At 35.1% G+C, this 25,095-nt stretch overlaps 1 long non-coding RNA gene across 1 annotated transcript; it reads left to right on the forward strand.

Annotated features, from left to right (window-relative positions):
• Positions 1-239: 239 nt before the first annotated feature.
• Positions 240-25,088, forward strand: LOC104912291. The gene is made up of 5 exons (XR_002117939.1): positions 240-333; positions 13,753-13,846; positions 14,280-14,314; positions 23,038-23,110; positions 23,860-25,088. It is a non-coding gene; the product is annotated as an uncharacterized LOC104912291 (long non-coding RNA).
• The last annotated feature ends 7 nt before the right edge of the window (positions 25,089-25,095 follow it).

The raw sequence follows: 25,095 nt of genomic DNA on the forward strand, positions 1-25,095 counted from the left end.
TAATTTGTTTCTTCTCTGGCTAGCAATTGGTGTTCTGGAAACTTCTGTCACACAGCTGAGTTGGAGTGATGAGATGAAACAGATTGGCATTTCAATCTCCCTTGGTAAATTTCAGTGCTGTAAGGGAACTGTTACATCAGGACCTGAACTGATGATTGTGCACCTGGTGCAGACAGCGGCTGGCCCAGGAAGCACAGGTGTGAGCAATTCACCTGTGCTTCCCACATGACTGACACATTTAAGAGCTAGGTTATGAAGGCAGGGGGGTCTCCTAGATGAAGGCTGCTTCCAGAGGAGAAGTGTTTCGTAGCCGGAAACCGTACCACCAGTTGAGTGAGTTAACTTTTTCCTGTATTCAATTATTGATATTCACAGTGACGCTTTGCCTGCTATTGCAAATAATTTATTAGAAGCAATTTCACTTCTCTCAAGGACTAAAAGTCATTACGTATGAGTTTTCTGTGAATTCTCTATTCTGTGTGGGTTTTTTTTTTTGTTTGTTTGTTTGTTTGTTTTCAATTAAAGGAAATGGACTGTGGGGATGGATGTCTCAGGGCCTGAGTGCACTAATAGGTTTCAGTGGCCATGTTGACCCTAAGCAGGGCACTTCCGGTGCTCTCACCTCAGAGCCGGTGGCCATTTTAGCTTTCAGCCTCGGGCACCCAGTGCCTCCCAGAGCCGCACCAGATGCACAATACTTTCTTGCTTGACCAGGTCTAGGGAGTGGACCCTAGCTGTGAGGTGGTTTCCCAGCTTGGCCTTGGCCCTGGCCCAGCAATTTCTGCAGCAGTAGCCCATTCTGCAGATTGGCTTCCTGGCTTGCTCTTGGACCTGCATGTCGCCATGATACTGCCTTGAGGACAGGGCTTTGTAGCTTAATGGAGTGGGCAGCCGTCACATTGCCCTGTCAGAATGGGGTTTTGCATTCCTGAATCACAGTACCACCTGATACTTTATAACTGCTAAGGTAAATTGTTAAATATCATGTATTTATCTGGAATGTGGGGTAGGAGAGAGGTTGGTTTGTGAAGAGGTTTGCTCAGCTGAATATTAGCAGTCATGTTAAAGTTGGGTGTATTGCTAGCTAGCTGTAAATTTGTGATACTGAAGAAAATTTCTACTCCTGAGCTTGTGTTTTTATGATAAATATTCTAACCAAAACCATGGCAAATAGATAATGTCTTATAGAAAGATTAATTAACATAATGATGGCATTCTTCTCAGCAGAGAAAAGAGCTGTGCCTACAGCTTCAACAGTCAGTGTCAGCTCAGGAATATGTTACCTGTTTGCAGAAAAGCAAGTCATATTATGCTGTTGGGTCAGGAGTGGCCAATTTAATTTTCTCTCCCTCCCCAGTACCAAGCACTTTAATTACAGGACCTGTTATGCAATTTTCATGGTCCTGAAATTTCCTATAGGCCAGTATGAATTTGCAATATCCCAAATCAGGTTTTCTAAATGAAAAATGAAATTTTCAAAGTAGTGAATCACAATTAACGAACAACCATCTGACAGCTATTGACAGTCCCTCCAGAATATGTTACTTCGTGACAAGATACTTTCTTCTTCTAATAAGGCCTAACATGACATAAGGTTCTATCTGAAGGACCTTCTTGCTTTATTAATCTCATTATGACCACTTGAATTGTTACATTCTCAGTAATGATTAAACATTTGACTCCCAAGTGTGATATTATAATGAGGATGGAGTTCATAAAATAAGGCATCATGTCGTTCTGCAAAATCTGTCAGCAAGTAGGAATATAAAGCAAAATCCTCAGCGTTATTTTTTTTTTTTTCCTACTGTTTCTATCAAATAAAAAACTCAGAGTTTACGTACTTACCTATATTGGAGGTCTCTATGGAAGATATATTTTAATTATTTCCATCTTAAAAAAAAAATAAATATATATATATATATATGTATGGTACCTTCATTATCCACATTAAAAGGAACATGGTTTAATTGAGTGAATTGCCAAGCAAAAACTGACTGCGTGTAGTGTTGTATGCTCTTCTCTTCCCATCATGCATATATTTTTGGGGAGATTAGAGGTCGAATTGCAGTTTGACAAATTATGTATTCTTTCTTTTCTCTGCAATTCTTCAAAAATTGAAGATGTTCAAATTCTTTTTTCTTGAATGTTCTACTGCTCAGTGGTAGAATATAACTAAACATATATTTTTAAACATTTGTATAAAAAAATCTCCATCACTTATTAAAAAAAATACCTGTATGAAATTAGAATAAATCTTGTTTCTGAATAATAAAATGAGACAAAAGAAGGATTGGAGATTTTAATTCTGCCACTTTCTTCCACTGAAATGAGAGGAATTCTGCTAGTCTTTGTTGCTCAAGCAATCTTTAGGTGGTTGTGAAACAGTTGAGCAACTTAGGAACTGAAATGGAGAAGAGTAGGTTGTGTTTAGTCTGCATATTGTTTCAACCAGGCAAAAGGACTGTGTTATTTCCTACAGAGGCAGTTAGTACTGGTTCAAGAGAGATTTGCATGGATACAACGCTGCCCTAAAAGCTTCAGCCTTGTCCCTACCCAGTGAGATTTTTTTTTTTCCACAGAAGTTCATCTGTCCCATCACCAAAAACCCACTGCCTTCGATTAACTGCATGTTCAATTTCTAGTTTTCAGTGCTCTCCTCTTTGGCCTAATTTTCTGTCCAAAGGATACATACAAATCCCAGAGCTGTATGTTTTTTCCTAATCTTACTGAGCACAGAAAGAGAACATAATAAAATATTGTAGTTTCGGGGTCAGTAAGTTGATATTTTAATTGTCGGACAGCAGTGAGGCCTGAGTTAGTATGAAAAGTACTTGAAAAATTTGGAGATACTTCTGTTTTTGTAAACATGTGGGAAATATTCCCCGGTTGATTACAGAACCTGAGGTTTGTTTTAAGACAGGATGATCTACAAGGTATTTTTTTCTAGGCCTGTTGATCTTTCCAAGAGATTTTTTTGGTAAATTACCTTTTTACTGTTTTTTTTTGGCATCAAATGTGTCTAATATTACTCATACTTTTGCCTTTGTGTTACTATTTGAAGTAGTTTTGCTATGTAAAATTGTTAAGTGAAAAGAAGAAAAAGAAGTGTTTTGAAGCTTGGAATAAGGAAGTGGAGTCTAATTATCAATACATGTTGATTTTAGTCTTGTGACAGACAATGTGTAAGAACATTAGAAAAAACAATTAAGATGTTATTATCAGCATCCTTGACCAAAAGAAAAAAAATAAAATTCCTAATTCCCTTCTCCTTGCTGTCATTCTCCTTCCCTTTATTAGTGAGGCAAAAACATGAAAACAATAGACTGTGATCAACTATTAGAAGAAACAAACAAAAATCTGAGATATAGTAAGAGATTTCTTTTTATGAGGATCATTTTTTAAATTGGGCCACTTTTCCTTTCCCATGATAATGTTGAGAGACTTTATGCAGTGAACAAAAATCTCTTTTCATTTCATGGATGGGATTGGGAGGTTTTACAGGCTGTCTGAACTAGTAATTACATCATTGTTCTTCAGCTGTCAAGCTAACTCAAGTTTCACTTGCTCAATGATAGAGCAGAATTTGTTGCCATATATATTACTAAAAGACAGCCAATATTTATATTAGAAGGTACCATATTATTCTTAATGTTCTTTGTCAACACAGCTGTTTTAGGTCATCGAAGTACTTGCATGATAGATAAATAACTTATCATCGTAAATTGGACTAATGTTTTGAATTGTGACGACTTATAAGTCAGCAGTCACCTTCCGTATTTCTGCATAGTTTTAATGCTCCAGTGGAGATATACCTTCATTAGACATAAGCCTTACAATGGGAATGTCGCAGTGCCATGTTTTTTCAGGTAGGAGTAAGGCAGCAACCACCAACACATGCGCACACACAAAAATATAGATAAGAAGTATTGTTGATATATTTTATTGTTACTTGAAAAGTCTTTTTAATATGAAGATTAATGAATGCAGTATTTTTTATGAGGTTAAGGCTACACAATATTTTATTCTAAAAGTTTACTGTTGTTGAGTATTGAAAATACAGGACCTTACTGTTTGCAAATACTCTGCTTAACTTTGACTGGTTTTGCTCTGTGTGTACTTACGATATATGGATATTATAAAGATAATAAGCGCTTTATATATTCAGGCACTATTTTAAGATAGCAGAAGAAGGTGGTCTTTTTAATATTCATCCATACATGTCTCCATTTTGAAAATGAATAGACAATGAGTGCCTTATTTTGCAGAAATAACTAACCCCCGCCTTGTGATTTGGGATGTACTGTTTGTGCCAGTGCTATACGTCTGGCTCTTACTCTGCCTACTGTTTTGCTTGACATAAATTGAAGAAGTAGAGCCAGGAGTTAGTTTGATCTATGCACGTTGCCTGGAGGTGGGACAGCCCATGCTGTCTCTTTCTCTCTGTGAATGTCCCCTTAAATATTGAAAAGCTGCAATCATTTTTTTTTAACATGTGTAATGTGATGTCAATCTATTCCAGATCACAACAGATCTGAGTGCGTGTGTGCTGATTTTGCTGTATGTTCCAAAACACGGTCTGTTATGGTAGAAAAATAGACTATAATGTGATTCCTCTAATTAAGCTTCTGGCAAAACAGGGCATAATACTGAACTTTTCATCCAATTTTCCATGAAGCGGAATCTATGAGTTCTTTTCAGGTTTTGGAAAGGACTACACTTAGTATGATAACAGTAACTATGTCCTGTTAGGTCTGCTTAGCCTGTGTCCCCCAACACAGTAAGTTCGCCTGTGTTTTACTTAAAATTGACATTGTGCTCGGTGGGACTGGGAAGGACAGGATCTAAATGCAATTTGTTGTCCATCTGGGGTAATGAACAGATTCTTTTAGTTAACCCCACCTGTTTTCACTTCTGTACCCTTGTGATTATGTTGAAGAAAAGGAAAGTCTAACATGTGAGATAAAATGGCTCTGTGATAAAAGCCATGAGAGCTTCAGTGCCAAAGGCTTTTTCTGTAGTTTCATTTTCTGATTCTTACATTTTCATGTAAATAGCTGCAAGAAGATGTATTAGTTTCTTTAGCAGAATCAGAGTGTTATCAAAACCAGCAAACAGAAAGTTGGGTTAGCAACCAGATGTTTGGGAGAAATGAGCAACATTTGGCTGTGAACTACCTTTAACCAAGTTTTAATTACAGTATTCATTACTTCAGGGACTGATTCAATATGATGATCTTAAGGGACCAACAGTAATAAAATGATGAATGAAAAATTCTAAAAAATCAGCCAAGTGAGAGAGAGTATCCGTGTTGGTAAAAACAAACTATTATAATTAAAACAGTCATTTAATTTCAAATGTGATTGTTTTGTGTTGCCTTCAGAAAAAGGAGAAAAAGAGAAAACGCTGCAAAACTAATGAAATGTTTCTGCTTGTGCTTCTGCTGGGTGCTGAAGAGTGTTTTTCTGGTGACTATGAGTGCTCTCTGCTCTTTCGGGTCAACTGCACGTATATCTTGCTGTAATCACTCCAACCTTTTATTCCTTACTGGCTCATCTCCAGTACTATTGCATCAGTGTTGAACCCCAGCCCATCTGGTAAGTGACAGAAGTACCCAAAGGTCAAGGGCTGCCCTTGTGAAACATATCTGACAGCTGCTCATAATGTCGTTCTTTGCAAATTGTAGATGGCTAATATTTGATTTTGTTTAAACAAAAATAACTCACATGTGAACCATTTGGATTCTGCAGGAAAGGAATAGGAAAGCAACTGTTGCATACAAAGTCAGAATTCTTGATTGCCTGAATTAACCTATTAGGTAAAGGTATCATGGTGCCCTTCCTCTGGGTTTACCTTTTTCTGTTGTTGCCCTTACCCAAAAATTTTAACTGTATTGCTAAGCCTTTTCCGGATGTATTTGGAGAGTCCATGCTTAGATTTTGGTTACTGCTCTAACAAGGACTGAGTCCTGTGTTTAGATTAGACTGTTAAAATGTTAGAATATTTTTTTATTGTGTGTGTGTGTAGATAACAGCAATTATAGGCAATATTTAGGATGTGTGCTGTGCTTCCTTTTGCCGATTATGAGATTTTTGAACAGAATGGATCTCATTTGAACTGTTTCTTTGTCATCTTCTTTTTTACGCCACTGCTTTCTCTTTGTTCTTGTGATGAGTCCACTCCAATGCTTAAGGGCTGCTTGAAATGTATTGCCTCCCATCTACTTTGTTGGCCCACAGCATCAGAGATGGGTGTTGTATGACAGTAGAAGTTGGACCTTTCCAGAAATATTCCATTACATTTTGTTGCTGTATGGTGGACAGCAGCAGTGGGACAATCTGACAGAATGGTGTCTGACATGGAAGTGCATATGAAGCCAAGGGGTGTCACTGAATTGCACCATGCAGAAAAAATGACACCCATTGGCATATATTGATGTTTGCTGAGTTTTTGTGGAGGCCAAACAGTGGATATGAGCACAGTGAGGCAGTGGTGGTGCATTTCAGCAGTAGTGGGTCACCTCTACTGGTGCAGATAGTTATGAGCCCGGCATGCAGGCTCTAGTTCATTGCTGGTGAAAATGCACAGGTAAGGTAGTGGCTATACTAAGAAGTAGTGCTTTGCAGCTGAGAATTTGCTCTGTCAAACAGTGTTATTGTATGCTTTGTATCTGCTGTAGTTTCCATGGAAATCAAAAGTAGGCATTGTTCTTGAAGCAGACAACATAATTTATCATGTAGTTTTTTTTCAAATATCCTTTAACAATCCTATTACAGAGCTGCTTGCACCTCATAATTTCCATTTTAATGGCAGAATCCTTAATTTTTCTGTCTATCTCCACACACAGGAAGGTATATGAGAAGATATCAAGAGGAGGATTTTTTTTTTTTTGTAGATTACTGAGAAACAATAATAGTGAGATCTTTTTATCATGTGTAAAAACTACATGTTCTGCTTGCTAAAATGATTACAACTTCTAACCACATTTCAGACATTCAGGATATTTAACTATCCTGTTTTTAAGTTTTGTAAGCTTTATAAAATACATTTAATGCTTGAGAATTTCCTTGAAGATACTAGGTTTCCAGGCTTGCTTTCCCGTGACTATAATTGGCTTGAGGTAATTTGATATATCAAAAATTAAATTATTGCAAATAATTCCTTGAATATACATCAAGTGTATTTATTCTGTCAAGACCAAATGTTTTTGTAGCTGCAATAAAACTTCTATGGAAATATTTAAATTTCCAATTCCAAGAAAAAAGCATTACTTTTTAAGAACTCTGAATCTCTGTGAATTTGATGCAAGTTATAAAATTGGAATTAATCACACTTTTAAAATTTGTGTTGTATGTAGCATTCATTCATAAAATAAGTTGTCAATTTCTTCACTGTGAAATTAGCAATAACTAATATGTGTAATATTTGCTAAGCTGCATTTCCAAAAATAATGATCTGAAAATTTTTCTGAAGTGAATCAAATGAAAAACACTGTAGGAAAATTGTTACTGGATATTTATGTAACTCTGACGTCAGATGTGTCATTACTTTAACTTTAATTAGAATTTTCCTTTTGGAATTGTAAGTTTTTAGTTTTTATTTAGAATATTTGAGTTAGCATTTTTTCCCCTTTCAGCCTTAGTCTTTCTGAACTGATGTAGCAAATAGTCGGATTGTTGAGTTATTTGTTTATAATCAATGCAGCAACACTGCAGAATTATAGGCCTGTTGGTTGTCAGCGCTGGTGCAAAAATAAATACCTTATTGGGGCTGAAAGTGCTGGTGTTCTAATTTATAACCCAAACTGCTATTGGAGTTCGATCTCCTTAATCCAAACATTCTTTTCTTTCAGATGAATAAGAAGCGAATGATTTAAAACAGGTGCAGTTATCTAGAACAACTTATTATTTACATTATATGTAAGCAGTTCTTGTATGAGAAGAGCAACAGCATATTAAAAAACAAAATCTAACAATCATAAACCAAAAAATACATATATACTCTTTCATAATTTTTCTGTCTTTCACAACTGTATCTTTTGCTTTCTTTTTCTCTTGTATGACATAAAGACAGTAACACTATTTAGTTGAACAGCTTGTCTTTCGCACTCCTGAGAATAATGTTCCTTACTAATAGCAATTATTTGAATATTGTCCATGTCATCTGCTGCTGATTGCACCGAATATCTAATATTTATAATTTAAAACACAAAACGGTAAATCAAAGTTATTCTGATGTAAATAAATAACAGAAATATTATATTTAAAACTGAGCAAATCATGAACATTCCTTTGTAACCTTAAGTCTGATGAGATTTATTTTCCTTAGTAGTATCTTTTGTCAATTCAGTGGTGTTGTTATGATCTACTCAGTTAATACAGATGTAGAATGAGTTTGAATCCCGTATTTCACACTCTGAATAAGTTCAGAATAGTATACAAGTTGAAAGCAATGGCTTTAGTATTGCATTGTTTCTATATCGGACATTCCAATCACAATTACTGCTGTTGTTTTGCCTGCCCACTAATGGCACTTATGATATTAATTCACATGAAATTGTTCCATCAACAATTTTGACTATTACTATGAAAAGAATGCAAATTGAAGGCTTTTGACAGTGAATATTTATAGAGTAAACTTATGTATGACACATTTTTTGAAGATTGGCATAATTATTTACAGGAAAACATACTTGTTTTGGTTCTTTTTCTTTTTTCTTCCTGATTTCTCCTTGTTTTGTTGTCCTACTTGCACTGTTTTTGTAGTGAGCTGTGGGATAGGTAAATGGTTGCAGCATAGAGAAGAAATGGTTCAATTGTTTGTGAAATGTTCTGAAAACTTTGTGAAGTGTTCAAAGAATGAAGAATGGTATTAAATGAAATGCATAACTTCACTTCATGGTCTGTATTTGAAGTGACATTGTTATCGAAAGGAATTTTGATAATATGGAGCTAAAGTACAAAATATGCAGGCTCTATATGGCTACAAAACAATTTCATAAAGAAATTAGATTTTACTGAGATAAAGCACTTGATTTACTAAACAGATTGATATAATGATACCAGTGATGATGGAACGGTTCCTTAATTCTGTTTTAATTTTATATTTGCTATGAATTAATTTCTGCATGGCATGTGTGCATTGTATAAGCGTAATGTAAATCTTGAAAGCTACTTAAGGTAGAATATTACTTAAGCAGTATGTTGGCCTTGTTTGAGCTCTCTGTCCAGGGATGGATTTTGCTCTCAGCATAATTTCATGCTTTTCAAGCTTTCAAGATGTGTACTTTTTTCAGTTAAAACATGCTAGTCTTCTGGTTTTGGTAGGAGCTACACAAGTATTTGCAGTTAAATTTTGGTCATATCTTTTTAAAAGGTAGTTAATGTAGGTGATTTCTATGTCTAGTACATTGTTGAGATGGAGTGATCAGTTGAGCTCAGGAAGTCTGATTCTGAGCAACTGCTGAAAAAGTTGCAGATCATTTCTTTCCAGCTGTGGCAAAAACAGTATGCTAAGTTCATGTGTATGTGCACATAGACTATGCCTGTATTTCTCTGAAATAAAATCTGATGTATTGGATAAAGTTGTTTTTTCCACTAGGAATTAACTTAAAATGTTTTTTTGTTCTAGAGTTTGCCATTTCTTATTCAATTTCATATTGCAGTGGATAATGTTATGATATCTGCAATTCTCACGTAAATAACAAGAACATATTTAGAACAACAGAAGTACTCACATACCAAACATCTGGTATCTGCATCCTGTATTTTCCACAGAGTGTTCAGGAGCCCTGGAAGCCTGCATCTTTGTCTCTAATTTTTGTAGAAGCATGGAGCAGAACAAGTCTGAGACCTGAGGTGTTTGTCATAAGAAATATCCTACAATAAGATTATTTTTCCCCTGGGTGCTTTATAATCAGAAGACAGTGTATATGAGATACTACTGTTTTAGTATTGAAGCATTATTGAGAAGTGGATAGAAAGTTTAACTTGCTGTCTAATTTGTGGAGAATTTGAATTCTCATGTGGCTTTCTCAAATAATTCCAGCGCAGAACAACTGAACCAAATCCAGCAGTGCATACCAGAAAGCTGCATCCTGTGGTTTGGCACAGATAAATATTTGTTGTGCTTTATTGTTGTTCTGTTTTAAAGCTTGTGCTGGTTTTGTGGTTAAACCACAATGCAATAATAATAGTGAGATAACAAAACCTAAAGCACAATGTCTGTTTTGTAAATGGAAGGAGTGCATGTATTTTGTAATGTATTTGAAGTTGTTCAGGCAGATTGCTCTGGTCCTGTGCATGTACTTTAAATATTTCTTTTCATATATTGAAACTCAGCACACAATGCTGCTCACAGATATCATATATATTTTTTTTCCTGAAGCACTTTGTACTGTCAGATTTTTTTCCAGTTGAGTGTTGAACAGTACATTGGAGCAATCATTTCTTATACATGAATAGCAATATCTCCTTCCTACTCACTTAGTATTGCTTCTTGCTAAACATATCTGAGGTAGTAACAGCGCTGTTTGTTCATATATTAATATGACACCGGTTCTAAATGTACCTCAGCTATATGCTGATATGCCTTGACTACCCAAAATAAATATTTGGTGTAAACCCAAGTGGAGAGAGGATACAAAATGTAACATAATATTAAGTTCATGCAGATGCGAGTTTGAGATGGATATATAGTGAGTGCCAATAAAGCTTTCGTACGTCTAATTCTGTTTTATTTCACAATTGTTTTAGATTGTATTTTGTTTTTCTGAGCAATAATAATGAAAAACACCTTTGTATGATTTCCTGCAGTGAAAATAGGTGTCATATTCTGTAACCAAATATACAGGATTTTCCTAAGATCATATACAACGACAGGAAATGTGTTAGGATTTCATTCTTGAAACACAAATGATGTGGATTAATATTTATGCCCCACTGGAAGATACTTTAAACCTATATTATTGCTAAAGATTTCAGAAAATTCTTGTTACAAACCAAGATAAAAAACACAAGAAAGGAAATGACTTATTTCAGTTTGTATTGTTTGCTAATGTTAAGAATTCAAAGCCTTGCTTTTGTCCAAGCATGTCTTATTACCTGTGTTTATACCTGGATCAAGAATTCTTTGTACCAATTGCCCTGCAAGCCAGACTCCACAGCGGTAATCGTATTGCTCTGTTTCTCTCTAAAGAGCAAGGAACTCAACAAAAGTCGTACTATTATAACATGTTACAATTTAATATCTCAAACTGGACTTTAAAAAACCAAGACTAATAAACTAGAATAATTCTTACTGATATGTCACTTTTTCTCAAGAACATGTTATCATATATGACAACATCAAGTTGAAGAAATATTTTTAAAAGATTTGAGTAGAACTCCACGTAGAGTATAGATTTCTCTGAAAAGACAAACTATTTGTCTTTTCTGTTGTGAAAAGTATAAGTTCTGTTTAATATCAGTGGTTAAGCTGCTCTCAACCATAGATGGTATCTTTCACAAGAGTTACTACCAGGCCATCTTGTTTGTCAGTCATTTTTCAGGAATGTCATAGCATTTTCCTTTCTCTGCAGGCTATACAGAGTGTTCTCAGTTTTGTGCTTTAGGAAAATTCGTGAGGTAAACAATTTCTTTAGATCAAGTAGAATCTTTAGTCTGTTGTTAGTTTAGATATGGTATCTCTTATATGAACTATAAACTGTTTTAATTAGAAAGTGTGGTGCTGTGGGTTTTTTGTTTGTTTTTCCAAGTAAAGAGAGATTCCAAATCATAATTGTAATGACTAGCAACTGTGACGAGTCAGAAGAATTTAATCTGAGAGCAGAGAAGGTTCATCTCATTCAAGATGCTTAGGACATGATCTTGCTATATTCTGGAAGCTTTCCACATGCTACTTAACATTTAGATCTTGCTCATAATTTTTTCGGAGTTATATCACTTACCAGTAATACACTTTAATTTGTGGCTTGCAGTTGACATACTGATATATCTTCAGTTTCATCTGCATGCCTGGCTGTGAGAGAGATGACTTGTATTCCCTGACTGGTTCACCTTCTCTGCCATGGTGTTTCCACAAAACCCCATTCACAGAGAAGGAAAAGTGGATGTGATTGATTGCTCAGGAGGAGGAGGGAGAAAAAAAAAACAAATATTGAAGTGTCATATGAGCATTTTCAGTAAAGCGGAGGATGTATTTATTTGTGCAAGGACTTCGAGATCTTTGCAGGGATACTCTATACAGTCTGTTTATCTGTATTCAAAAAAAACTCATTCCAATTGGAATAAGTGGGTGGATGGAGAAGGCCAAAGTTTAGTTGCAATACCATTTAAGGTCAGAGAGAGCTGATTTTATGAGAAAAGATGAAACTTAGGCTGGAGGAAATCACTGTGTTAATATCTCTGCTTTCTAGAAATAGGCTAGTACTAAGTGGCAGGAAAGAAGAAAGGATTTTGGGATGGGGTTATTTAGTTTAAAAAAAAAAAGACAGCATAGTTGTATACAAGAAAGATTACTCCTTCATTTGTGTCAAATGGCTCTTTAGTTCTTCTGAGTAGTAGTAAGGGACTGGGCTTTTTGGTTTGCTTGCTTTGAACCATTAAATTGTTTTATTGCATTTTGGTAACGTACAATATAAATTATTGATCAAGCCTTGATTTTCTGCCCCACTTAAGTCTATAAGATCTACTAAATTGAGTAATCTCTTATAGTACAGAATTCTAAAGACTTTTTTTTAAAAAAATGCGTTGTTTTTAAGTTTCTATCATTCACTTCCAATGCGTATTTTCATGTTGTTGTCATTTGCACAATGACAGCACTAAGTATAAGTATAAGCAACATCTTTGCCTTAAGAATTTTTGTGGAAGTTACATTCCTAAGAGCATTTCAGAAATCTCTTGACTGTTGTATAGAAGTTGTATGTACAGTACTTCTCTGGTACTGCAGATTCTTCATCTGACAATGAAGCTGTTTCATTTGGTAAATTATAATGGTTTGAGGGTTTTACAGATTAGCTGAATCCTATTCACTCTAAGATATTGGAGAATACAAAATATATTGTTTGAAGTGACTGTTTTCTTGTTTTCTTGAAATGAAAATTTTGTCTTGCTTTTTCAGGGTCAGTGGTTATTTTGGCCTGCTTGATATCACTTACTGAAAATACTTTCTGAGAGTGATTTGTTTGCCATTGAGATAGAAGTTTGAAGAGCTGCATGAAAGCAAGAACTATTCAGAGATTCTATATTAAAATTTTAAAGTGGTTTCCCACTAAAGAAAACAGCGTATCTAAGTACAAGATGGGGAATTGAAAACCTAGGCTCTTAACGCACTTAAGGTCACCATTTCACATTGAATTCTGTACGTGTGGATATGTGCTCCTAGAGAAATGGATGGGAAAGGCACTTAACCTTGTTGGATTCTTAGTTTTGGTATTTATTGATGTGCTCAGTAACCTTTATAAAATATATAGACCAATCAAAGTAATAAAAGTACTCACTATAATACTGTGTCTAGATGAGCTGTTGAATATGTACATATATAAATACAAAACACTTTGTTAATGTACAATAGCTCTGATGATTTTTTTTTTTTTTTTGAGATTGTAAATCATTTTTGTTCTCTTGTGGTATTGCATATGTGAGAACATTCTGGAAAGATGAGATTTAAAAATGATTGAGTATTTTTTGTGTTTGTTTTTGCTAAATCTTTGTAAAAGAGTCTTCATTTAGCAAGGATTGAAATTTTTTCACACAGGTTTCCCAACAAGCCGGGTCATTCTTCATGCCTTATGGGATCAAGATGTCTGGCTGAATAGTAGAGAAATTCTCACGTAGTAACAGCTGCTATGGTATGATCCATCATGAAGCAGAATAAATTTACTACTACACAGATGATGAGTTGTGATTTTCAGGATTTTAGAATTCTCCTAACGGCACAGTCTTAGAGATAAAATAATAAAAGCAAACAAACAAAAATGTTATGTGAATGATAATTCCCATCAATTTCAGAATCTTTGTGGTGTATGCATATTAGAAATCAAAATAAATACTTTGCAGATTCTTTCCACTATAATGTGCAGAATTAATTCCAGGTTACTCCAAACAACAGCAAGAATATTGAGATTTCACACAGTGAAATGATTCTATAAAAGTTATACCTGTGCTTTAAGGAAGTTTAGAGTGTTTTGATTTAATATTCTGTCTGAAGTATTCTGCTTGTATCTGTAGAGTTTTTCATAAAAGGATTATAGTAACTGACCAAAACCTCATTTATATTCCCAGGTCAGCCAGATGAGTGATTCTGAGCCTTTACCAAGGTGAGTTCTGTGCAAGTTTTAACCTGCATGCATTTTTGATACATTTGGAAATAGACTTTCATTTCCTGCATGCCTAAAATAATTCCATGTCTTGTTAGATTAATGCCATACATCATATTTACCTTAATAAGTTAAGAAAATGTCTTCAGAAACGTCTCCCTTAGAGCTCAATGTAGAATTGAGTCTTAAAGATTAATCAGATAGTGCTTTACATAAGGTAGAAACACCAGCTAGGAATAATCATGTTTGAAAAAAGCATAGCTATCCCTTGATATGATGTATTTTCATATGTTAATCTTCTTTGATTTGTAGTTTGGATAACTGCCACTAAGGCTAGCAGATGAAGTCTATTTTTGGCTTCCTAGGAAAATATTATTGAATTTAAAACCAATTTCAAAACTCTTAATCTGTCACCTTTTGTGATTTCCTGATCTGCCTCACAATTCTGTTAAATGAAACACGTACCAGTGGCAGAGATCAGGCTACTGTTTTTCCCCAAACACTTTATGCAACAGGTGTTTTTGTTTGTTTCTTTGTTTACTTTATTTATAAATGCAAATGCGTAGCCAAATGATACTCTCACAAGCTGTTTTACGGTCCTGAAAGAGAAGAGTAAAGAAAATGATAATTTTTCAGAGACAGGCAGGGCAGAGGTGTGATGGGAGGCACTGAATGTAAGTTGTGCCTCCCAGATGTGGAACTGAATGTAAGTTACTGTTTAAGCATCAAATGTATATTATCAAAATCAAAAAACTTGAAGATATGCCCGTATGAAATGCACAACAAGAATTTTGTAGACTTTACTGTTAGTGAGTTTCATCCTGTAACGGGATGGCAAATTTTAAGAACAATAATTCGCTCACTGTAAGCTTAAATTTAAATACAACCAAACTCCCAGTTCAAGTCAGAGGAATAGAAAACTGTGGTTTAAACTTAAACCACTGTAAGGTCAACAGACTTGAAATATCTTGTTGAAACCCATGCCTTACTTCCAGTTCAGATACACAATGGACCACAGAAAGGAGTTTCATGTGATTTTTAGATACAGGGTTTAATAGTTTCTATGCCTTTCTGAATGGTTAGCTGTTCACTTGAGTTTAGCCTGAAAGATACGCACTGCCTCACCTGCAGGAATTCAAATGAATAAACCTTTTCGATACATGTAGTACTGTGACACTGAAGATCGTAATCAGGGTTTTGCAAGTACAAGCTGGCACATAGAATACAATGTGTATGTGCTTAGCTGTAAGTGCTCTTGTGATAGATCTGTTTACATGCAAGGTGTTTATTACTGTATCTTCACATTCAAGAAGTTTCCGCTAACTTAGTGGAAGTATTCAAAGAAATGCAGGACACAATGAAAAGTTCTGTATTTAAAAGGAAACTGATTGACTTCATTCAGGTCAGAGATGAAAGCTTGGTGCAATAGATACTAACTGAAGAAAATATCTGTATTTGATATTAGATAAATTATTGGATGTTATATAGTGTTTAATCGTGTTGACCTTATAAGCATCTGCATAAGATATCTATGGGTGCAAGAAGCTTGCACTACTACTGTATTATGGAATTAATTTGTGTTAATGATCTTCCCTAAAATATATTTTTGTCTGATGCTGTCCTCATTTTGCAGACTGTTTTACTGGGATGAGATATTGTCCTTTGCTTACTTACGGTATTATCAGCAAGATAAATTTATCTTAAGTTCCCTTGCAAAACTAGTGCAGGTGGGGGATGTTTTCCATCAGGCCTGGATTTTATCTACAAGTTGAAAAGAATAAAAATATGACACTTGAAAGCTCTGTTAGCCTTCCCAAAGGGCTGCAGGAAGCCTCTTTGTAGAAAATGTAAAGCTTTTCAAAGACGTTTTTACAGGTTATGAGTGTGTGTGTGTGTGTGTGTGCGTGTGAAGACTTTGTCCTCCTGGTTCCTTTATGTAAAAAGCAGACTGTTTAAAACAGGGAAAAGAATGCTTTAAAACATTTAGTGCAATACATATCTTTCCCTAGGAGCATGGAGGAGTTCATTATAAACTTTCTATTTTGCTCCTTTATCTTTTGCAATACATTCCCCATTTCCTGGCCTCTCTTAGGCAGAGCAGTGACATTCCTGAGATGCATCCTGCTAATACCGGGTCAGATGGTTAATAGTGTTAGATTGGGGAAACCATATTGCCTGTTTTTCATACCTGCCTTGCATTTATATGATCTACTGTTCAGTGTGTTTGAAAGTATCCCAGCTGATGGATACCTTAGTTTCAAGGCATTCATGAAGTTTTAAGCAGGTATTTAGCTGATTTTCAGAATGTGCCCTGCTGTAATGTCTGTATAATTGTAACTGCAATCTGCATAAAGATTACCATAGGGTGTGTGAAATCCTTTCTATGGAATATGTATATATTTTTATCTTGAAATAGATACCTGTAGATGCTCTCTTCCTAATTCTCTGTAGAAATTTAATCATAACTTGGAAATGTATATGTGAATATATGTGAAACAAGATGAATGTAATCTGTAAAATTGTTGTCTACCATGTTCCATTATGCAATTAGATTTATTCATTCTAGGTTAAAACTTAACCTCATATTAGAAACTGGGAATACTTTGTCTTTATTTTATGATTACATACTTCAAATTACTCAAGACAAATATTTTGCAAGGATAGCAAATCTTACCCCACTTCTTTTTAGCTATACATTCTGTAGGAAAAATCTTTCATTAGTAGCAGTGGTTAGTATTTATATCTTCAATTTGGAGCCCTTAAGTATCCATGGTCAGTGGCAAAACAAGAGGGTTTTCCAGTGCGGGATGGTTCAGAATGCTTAGAGTTCCGTTCAAAACATTCTTTTGAGAAGACCTTGTCCTTAAGAATGTCAGAAGCATATCAGGGTTACTCACATCCTATGGGATAGCACCAGTGCCCTGTAATAGCTTACAGACATTATTTCAAAAGCAGAGAAAATTTAAGGGGGTGAAGAGGAATTTATTGAGCAGAAATCAGGTTTGCAGTCTGTTAGGAACAAATTAGTCTCTGGCTTTGAATTTTGAATTTGTGTACGATTGAATTTAGGATTTTCTTTAACTCATCATGTTGCTTTGAGTAGATATGCTTTAGTATATGCAATAGGCTGGCTCTGTTCACTAGTATTTAGCATATAGTGCGTATGTTAAATGTACTTGAAAAGAGAACAATTGTGTGTGATTTGAAATGTTGTGGGCAGTGCAGATGACCAAGGGGTATTAATGGATATAGGAATAAGAATGTGAACTTTAGATGGAAAATTTTCTATAATTATAGTTTTTATAAGGTGAAAGAAATAGTGCAAAACGAAGCATGAGTGGACCTGATGGTCTAGTGAGTACTTTCAGCATCAAAACTATAATCTTCACATACAAGTCCATTGGCACACAGAATAGAAATGAACATCCTGCCAAACTTCCATTGAAGATGTGTCACATCAAGCATGGTTTATGTAGTTTGATATTCAGTCTGCATGTGCATTCAGAAGCACTTGGTCTATAGAGTTTAAAATCAGTGTAATGCTGGCTATTGTGTACCCCTAAAGTGACAGCTGAAGAACAAATATCTGCTTTTTAATTAATGGGATTGGGATGTTTTTTCTTAATGTAATTAACTGCTATATAATAGACGCTAAAACATTCACTGAGAAACTGTTTTGCGTTATATAAGAATGAGGATTTTTACATAACAAAATTGAAAAACATATTAATGAAATTATTCTTAATTTCATTCAAGTTTTCGCAAAGTAGTGGAGAATCTTCAAACAGTTCTTACGTATATCTAAAAGCTGTGTCTTCACATATTTTAAGCTGTGTTTTATCCTTTACTGCATGATCTTCTCGTTTTTTCTTCCTCTGCTTCCTATGAAGCTGTTACATTCAGAACAGAAGTGTTAATTGGAGGCAACCTTCAGGTGGAGCTGGTATGCTAATAGCGTAGTTCTAATTGATCTTGAGAAGAATCACACTATAGTCTCAGGCCCAAGGAGGTCAGGTTTTCCTAACTCCGAACTTCTCAAATATGGTTTAGAGAAGAAATGTTGTGAAGAGTGATAAGATGCAGTTAATAATCCTGATTTTTTTTTTTTTTAATATTCTATCAAACACATTTTAAGGTTTTCTACCTAGCAGGAAAAAATTTATTTAATGATCATTATAGAAGAAATGGGAAATAGACAATCTTAACTTTCTGGAGTAAGAAAGAAAAGAAACAAGGTTGTATTGAAATAATCATCTCCTAAAGTGCTTAAATGTAATGTAGAATGTTTGCTCAGTATTAGGTTTGGAAGAGGAAACCAGTGGCAAGTGTAGCTCCTCAGGGATCCATTTCAGAATCGGCATGTTAGAGAAGCACTTTGTATCTTTACCAGAAGTATCAGCCTTCTTGTTAAAGACCTTTATGAGATGTAATTTGGACTACTGTGAGCTATTCTAGTCAATCATGTTGAGATAGATTAATTGAAAACAGAGCAGCTGCAGACTATCTGGGGGAAAGGACAGGGAGTAAGTGAGCTTGGCTTCTTTAGTCCTAGAAGGCAAAGGTTAAGAAGTTATGTGATTATGTTATGTACATATATTATGTAGGGAAATACCAAGGAGGAAAAAGAACTGTTTAAACTAAAGAATAATGTTGGTACAAGAAGAAACAGCTCCGAATTCCCGCGGCATAAAGTTAGCTTGGAATTACAGAGGTTCTTAATTAGAGGAACAATCAGGTCATAAAACAGGGTTTGAGTGGGAATAACTGGGAACAGTGCACTGATCTTGAAGTAGAACTTCTCTAGTTCATAAATTCTTTATCTCTGGCTTTCAAAATCCCATTACTATACTGTCTTTTATGTTCTGGTATGAAATAATGTCTGCTATTTTGATATATTTCTGTTTGTTTTTAATCTGCAGATTAATTCTTCTAAGTACTGATGCCTCACTAGCATCACTGCTTGATTTTGATGTTTCACCTGCAAATGTGTGAGGGTTTCTCCTAAAGAAATGTCCCCTTTTTTATTCTGTCAGCCCACAATGCTGGAGGCAAGTATTGGTCAGTCAAGGTTCCCACAAATACTCAGTTGTATTTTATTGCCATGTGACAGATGGCAGCAGAGGGGCAGTCTGACAAAATGGTATCTGACGTGGAAGTGCATATGAAGCAAAGGTGTGCCACTAAATTCCTCCATGTGGAAAAATTGCACTCATTGACATTTGCTGAATGTATATGGAGACCAAACAGTGGATGTGAGCACAGTGTGGCTGTGGTGGTGCATTTCAGCAGTGGTGACAGCAGCAGTGGGTCACCTTTACTGGTGCAGATAGTTACGAGCCCAGTATGCAGGCTCTTGTTCATTGCTGGAGAAAATGCACATCTAATGGCGGTGTGCATGGGGACTGCTGAATCACGGCCTGAACCTCTAATAATCACTTGAGGGGAGCAGTGAGTCAGCTACGGGAGCACAGGTGAAGGCAATTCACCTGTGGAAGGGGTGGAGCCTGGCTGCACCTCTCCTAGACCCATTTAAGGGCTGACCACCAGTGGAGAAGGACCTCTTCTGGAGATCCGCTCCACCGGAGTTTCCCCCACGAGCTCAGGTTACGGGTGAGTGTACCTATCATTTCTGTTTCCTGCTTTGGTGTAATAACATCAAAGCCAAGCTCTCTGTTATACCTTAACATCAGTATATTCATTAATTGTACACGGTGACCATGCTAAAAATAGTGCTTTGTAGCTGGGAATTTGCTCTATCAAATAGTGTTATTATATGCTTTGTATCTGTTGTAGTTTCCATGAAAATCAGTGGAAGGCATTAGTTTGAGAAACATAAATATTTTTTAAATTCAGAACATATTTCTCCTTATAACTTTCTGCGTTTCCTTAAACCGAAGGTAGGAGATTTCCTCAGACAGATCCAGCTGATTTTCTCTGATATCTAAAGTATTTTGTCACTGGGTTCCTGGCACAGGTCATCCTTAAGGGCATGGAAGATTGCATAATAACTTTAAATAAGGATTAAAAAAAAAAGGTGGTTTTCTACCTCTAACATAAGTTAGATAACTACCTTTTTGCAGTGATGGAGTATCAATTTCATCAAATCATGATAAGTTAAATATGATTTATTGTTACATGAACTCTGTGGTTTTTAGATGACTATTAAATTCAGTGGGGAAAAGAATGGGATTAATACTTATTCCATGGAGGTGTTCTAGATGTAGTGCTTTTGTTTGGCCTTTTGTTTAGTACCGGTGATAAGCAATTTCTTTGTTTTATTACATATGCATATAATATGAAATTGGAAAAGGCCACATTCATTCAGGAGCTGAGAATTCAAAATATATCTCTGGGAATTATGTGATATAAATATAATATTGCTATGTTTAAAGAAAAACCTCATAAGAGCGCTTTCTTTTAATAAGATAATCAAGTTATAATCATAAATGTGAGCTAAGAATTTCCCTCAAACAGTGTATTCCCTCAAGAAAGCTAAAATGGAGTAAAATATGTCTTGCATGAAGAACATAGCATATATACATTAAATTAGAAGAAAATGTATAATAAATTAGAGGAAATATTAGAAATACTAATACATATTTTTCTCAGTTTTTAAGACACTAAGAAACAGCAGGGCACAATCCTGTTTGGGTGATGCTATATTACTAAGCCTTCTCAGGGTTTCAGATATGAGATCACTGCCACAGTTCATGGTTCTGGACCAAAGCCGCTTTTATCATCTCATCACAAATATGGAGATGTCTGAAAAGATATAATACATTTGTCATAATGATTTTAAGTGGATTATATCTCAAATTTAACCTGATTCTGTTTTATTATTGCCCTAACCACTCTGAAACCAAATTTCAATCAAATTATGGAGGTTTATACCAAAGGTTTTTTTTCCTTATATTTTTTCAGTTTGTTAAGTTATACTGATACATCTCGCAGGTATTTGAATCCACCTACGCAGAATTTTCAACTGGAGGAAATCAATGAAGTTTGATTAATTTAAAAAGAGCTGAGAATATTCCCATCAGATAACGTTTATATCATAGATTCATACACTGGCCTGGATTGAATATGACAGCTTTGGATATTTCGTTTGCACTACAGAAAAAAACTGTCAGACTTACCCTGTGCTTATAAAGAATTTACGTAAATTATCAACCAGTATGGAAACTCTGTAATTATTTTATACAAAATGTCTAATATTTCTGCAGTAATTTAGAACTATAAATTGGAAGTATGTAAACAATAGACTGTCAATGAATAAGGGTGGGTCCTAAGACATCCTGGAAATAATGGCTTTTTTAAAACCAAAGAAACAACCTCTCTGCCATAAGCTTTTATGGCCATTCAAAGCACATTAGTTCTGATATAGGTTATCTGAAGTTTTTGTTCTTGTAAAGGAACTGTGTTGTCACTTGCCTTTTTCTTTTCCTTTCTTTTTCCTTTTGTGTGGAAGGAAAGTAAAAGAATCATAATGCTCAAGGCAATTAAGTAAACCACCTACAGCTAATACAGATGATGCTTAGAAGTTAATTACAAAATGAGAGGGAACTTGGGCAGAAAGTGGAAAGTAATCCCTATATAAGAGAAGAAGTCATAGATCAGAGATATATAGAGCAAAACAGTGTGTTCAATTACAAAGAAAAAGAGTAGTTGAAAGAAATCTATGTGAGTCCAAATCTGGAAAACTATTTTTACAGTTTATCTTTTTGAGTATTTCTCCTCTGTACCCTTCTCCTTGTACCATACTAATCTGGCAGCCCAGAATGTACTTGAAATGCCTTCCCTCACTGTCTAAAATGATAGCTTTTATTTCAAGACTTGGCTTATTATTTTTTGATCTTATAACCCCTTAAGGCCAGCATTAGCAGTTGGTGTCAGGAAATCCCAATTCCCAGTGCCAGAGGGTTAATTGCTTTTTACTGTTTGATCTTTTTTATACCCACTTTGTATGCTACCTGACCCTTTTACCATCTATGGGAGATACACGTACTTCTTTGTGCTGGCCTACTTCCTGAATGTCCCCACATCTACCTTGCCAATTTTACAGCACGTACTTTTCAACCCAAAAAATTGAGGTTGACCTGATTTTTCTTTTTTCCCACTCTTTCCAATTTTCTTGGTAGAAAAGGTGCAGTGTACTGTCACTGTATTCCTGAAACAGTTAAATCTGATGGATAGCTAATAAATAAGTAGTTGCGTATGTGTGGATTTATGAAGTTGGACTGCTGATAAATTAATTTCCCAAGGCATAAAGTTAGTTTGGAATTGATGTACTTGTAGTGTGTGTTTGCGATGGGAGGGATGCTCTGAATGCAGGTATTATTGCTAGATTAGGTAACCATATATCTGCAAGGAAAACAGATGATTAAATTTGTCAAAAGTACTTGCCTTATAAAGGACTATAGTTTACTCTATATTCACTTTTTTTTTTTTTTTGTCACCAAGTTACAAGCAAGTTGATTTTGGGAGGGAGTACTTGGTTTAAAATAAGAGCTTCACTGGTATTTTCATATTTTACAAAGGGAGCAGCCAAGTTGATATTCTGCCATATTGTGTGTTCTTTTTTCAAATCTTTGTGATAGATATAGCCAATTTAAAAATGTTGATGATATTTTTCCTTTGGAAAATGGAAAATTATCTGAAAAAAAAAAAACAAACAGAAATTCTTCATGTCTTTGAAATTTATTGTTTTCTTCCAAATTTTGTAGAATTTCTAAAATAGCTATATCATCTACTGAAGTAAAATAAGTTGGGAGGAACTCGAATAATACATCTGTGAAGGTATGGTTGGTCTTCAGTATTAAAAAAAAAAAAAAAAAAAAAGTTTAGATAAATAAGAAAAAATCTTATACCAGCACTAGGAACTATCCTAAATTCCTTTGTATTAACGTCTCTCATTAAATTGGTCTGTTTACAACTTTTACTCACGGTGGTGAATCTATACAGTTTCTTCTGTGTGTATTATCTTTTCTGACAGTATTGCACTTGCACATCAGGTTTTTTTCTGCAGAAGGTTTTTGGCTTGTCACTAGTCTTTCAAGCTACTTGTTTTTCACAACACTAGTCGTCATTTGATTCTCTTGAAAACTTCAGTCATTCAGGTTTTATAAAAATGTATTGCTTATTTGGAGCTGTATTTGTTATGAAGAACTGACAGGCAGAAAGAAGCATGCAGAAACCTGACATATTCTTATTAGATTTATTGACTTAAGAAGTCAGATTAAAAATAAGAGTCAAGTTTTAGCTTTGGAGGATCATGATGTGTTTAAAAGCTTAGAAGTATTCTGTTAGTCCTTTGAAATACATTCAGTACGACTTTGCGGACCTATTCCTCAATTTGAAGCATTAAAACCTGAATCAAAATTTACATGCTCTTGAATTTTATTCTGAAGATTTAGGGGCAAAAAAAAAAGACAAAGATGGTTTAAAAATCCACATGGGAGTTATGAACTTCATAGACCCTTTTATTGGTGAATTTTTTTCTATTTTGAGTTCATTCATCTGCTTAACTACAGTTACTTCCTCTGCAGGGAAAGGAGTTTATCACCTCGGGAAAGGTGACTGTTTTCATCCTGGCACTTTCCTTTAAGAAGCCGCCATGGTGTAGACTCATTTCAGTGATGCTATTACCTGTCTTCTCTTCAGTGCTGATCCTTCCTACAACTCTTGTTTTGTGGTCTGAATACACGGATTCTTGTTCAGATGCTGCACCCCTAATTCAACACATAGAATTCTGTATCCTGCATAGATAAAGCATCCTTGTAACTATGGAACTGAATTGTGCCTTAAAGAACACATAGTGTTTATGGGGAGCTGGGACTTTCATTAAGCTTACATCCTGCCTACAGCAGTTTTTAAAAGATGAAAGATTCTTTAATAGGGTTCTTTCCATTTTTGACTGTTCCACAGCGTGAGTCTGCAAGAAGTGATACCTTAACATATGTGGAATGGTCCTGCTTCGCAGACCATTATTTTTTCTTATCTCTCAGGATGTTAGATGAGTAAAGTCACAACTCTCTCTTCTAAGATGAAAGTTACGCTGCTAGAGGTTAAATATAGCTTTTTATTACTGCTGTTAGTTTTGTTTTACTAAGAAGAGAAGGAATCATAAAGCAAAAACCAGGTATTTTGTTGGCAGGTACCCTGAGGAGATGGTAGATAAGTTCAGTGTTTTCTTTAGATTCTAATAGTGTCTGGAAGTCCTCCACATTGAAGGCAAGTAATAGCCATTTCTGACTGCCAGTAGAAAATAGCATGCAATTTATTTATAAATAAAAATATACAATTCTAATAATTTAATTCCCATCTCGGAAATGTTTCCTTCTTGCCTGCCTTAACACTGGGTCAAGAATCAAGCTTCCAGTACATTTCTCTCTCATTTATTATCCAGACTTTTATCTCACTATGCAATAACAACTAGCTTAATTTCCCCTAGGCACCCATATAAGCTTTTATGTTAGAAAAGTTCAATTGTTGCATCTTCAGATCCTTTCTGAATGCCATTGTATTTTCTCCTCAAACTGCAACTGAGAAGCATAGCTTGTAGAAAAAATGTGGGAAAGATAGGAACATTTCATTTCAACCTCTTGATGCAATATTTCATATCTCTCATGTTGATGTAGCTCAACAAATTGTTTATTAAATTTCTTTTCCAAAGGGCAAACTTGGGACTTCATTTCCAAGAAATTATAAACTGCTCTGAAATGCTGCAACATTATACTGGAAAGCTTTTTTTTCTTTTTTCTTTTTTCTTTTTTTTTTCCCAC

This window comes from Meleagris gallopavo, chromosome 10, assembly GCF_000146605.3.
Source record: "Meleagris gallopavo isolate NT-WF06-2002-E0010 breed Aviagen turkey brand Nicholas breeding stock chromosome 10, Turkey_5.1, whole genome shotgun sequence".
In the NCBI taxonomy this organism is placed as follows: domain Eukaryota; kingdom Metazoa; phylum Chordata; class Aves; order Galliformes; family Phasianidae; genus Meleagris; species Meleagris gallopavo.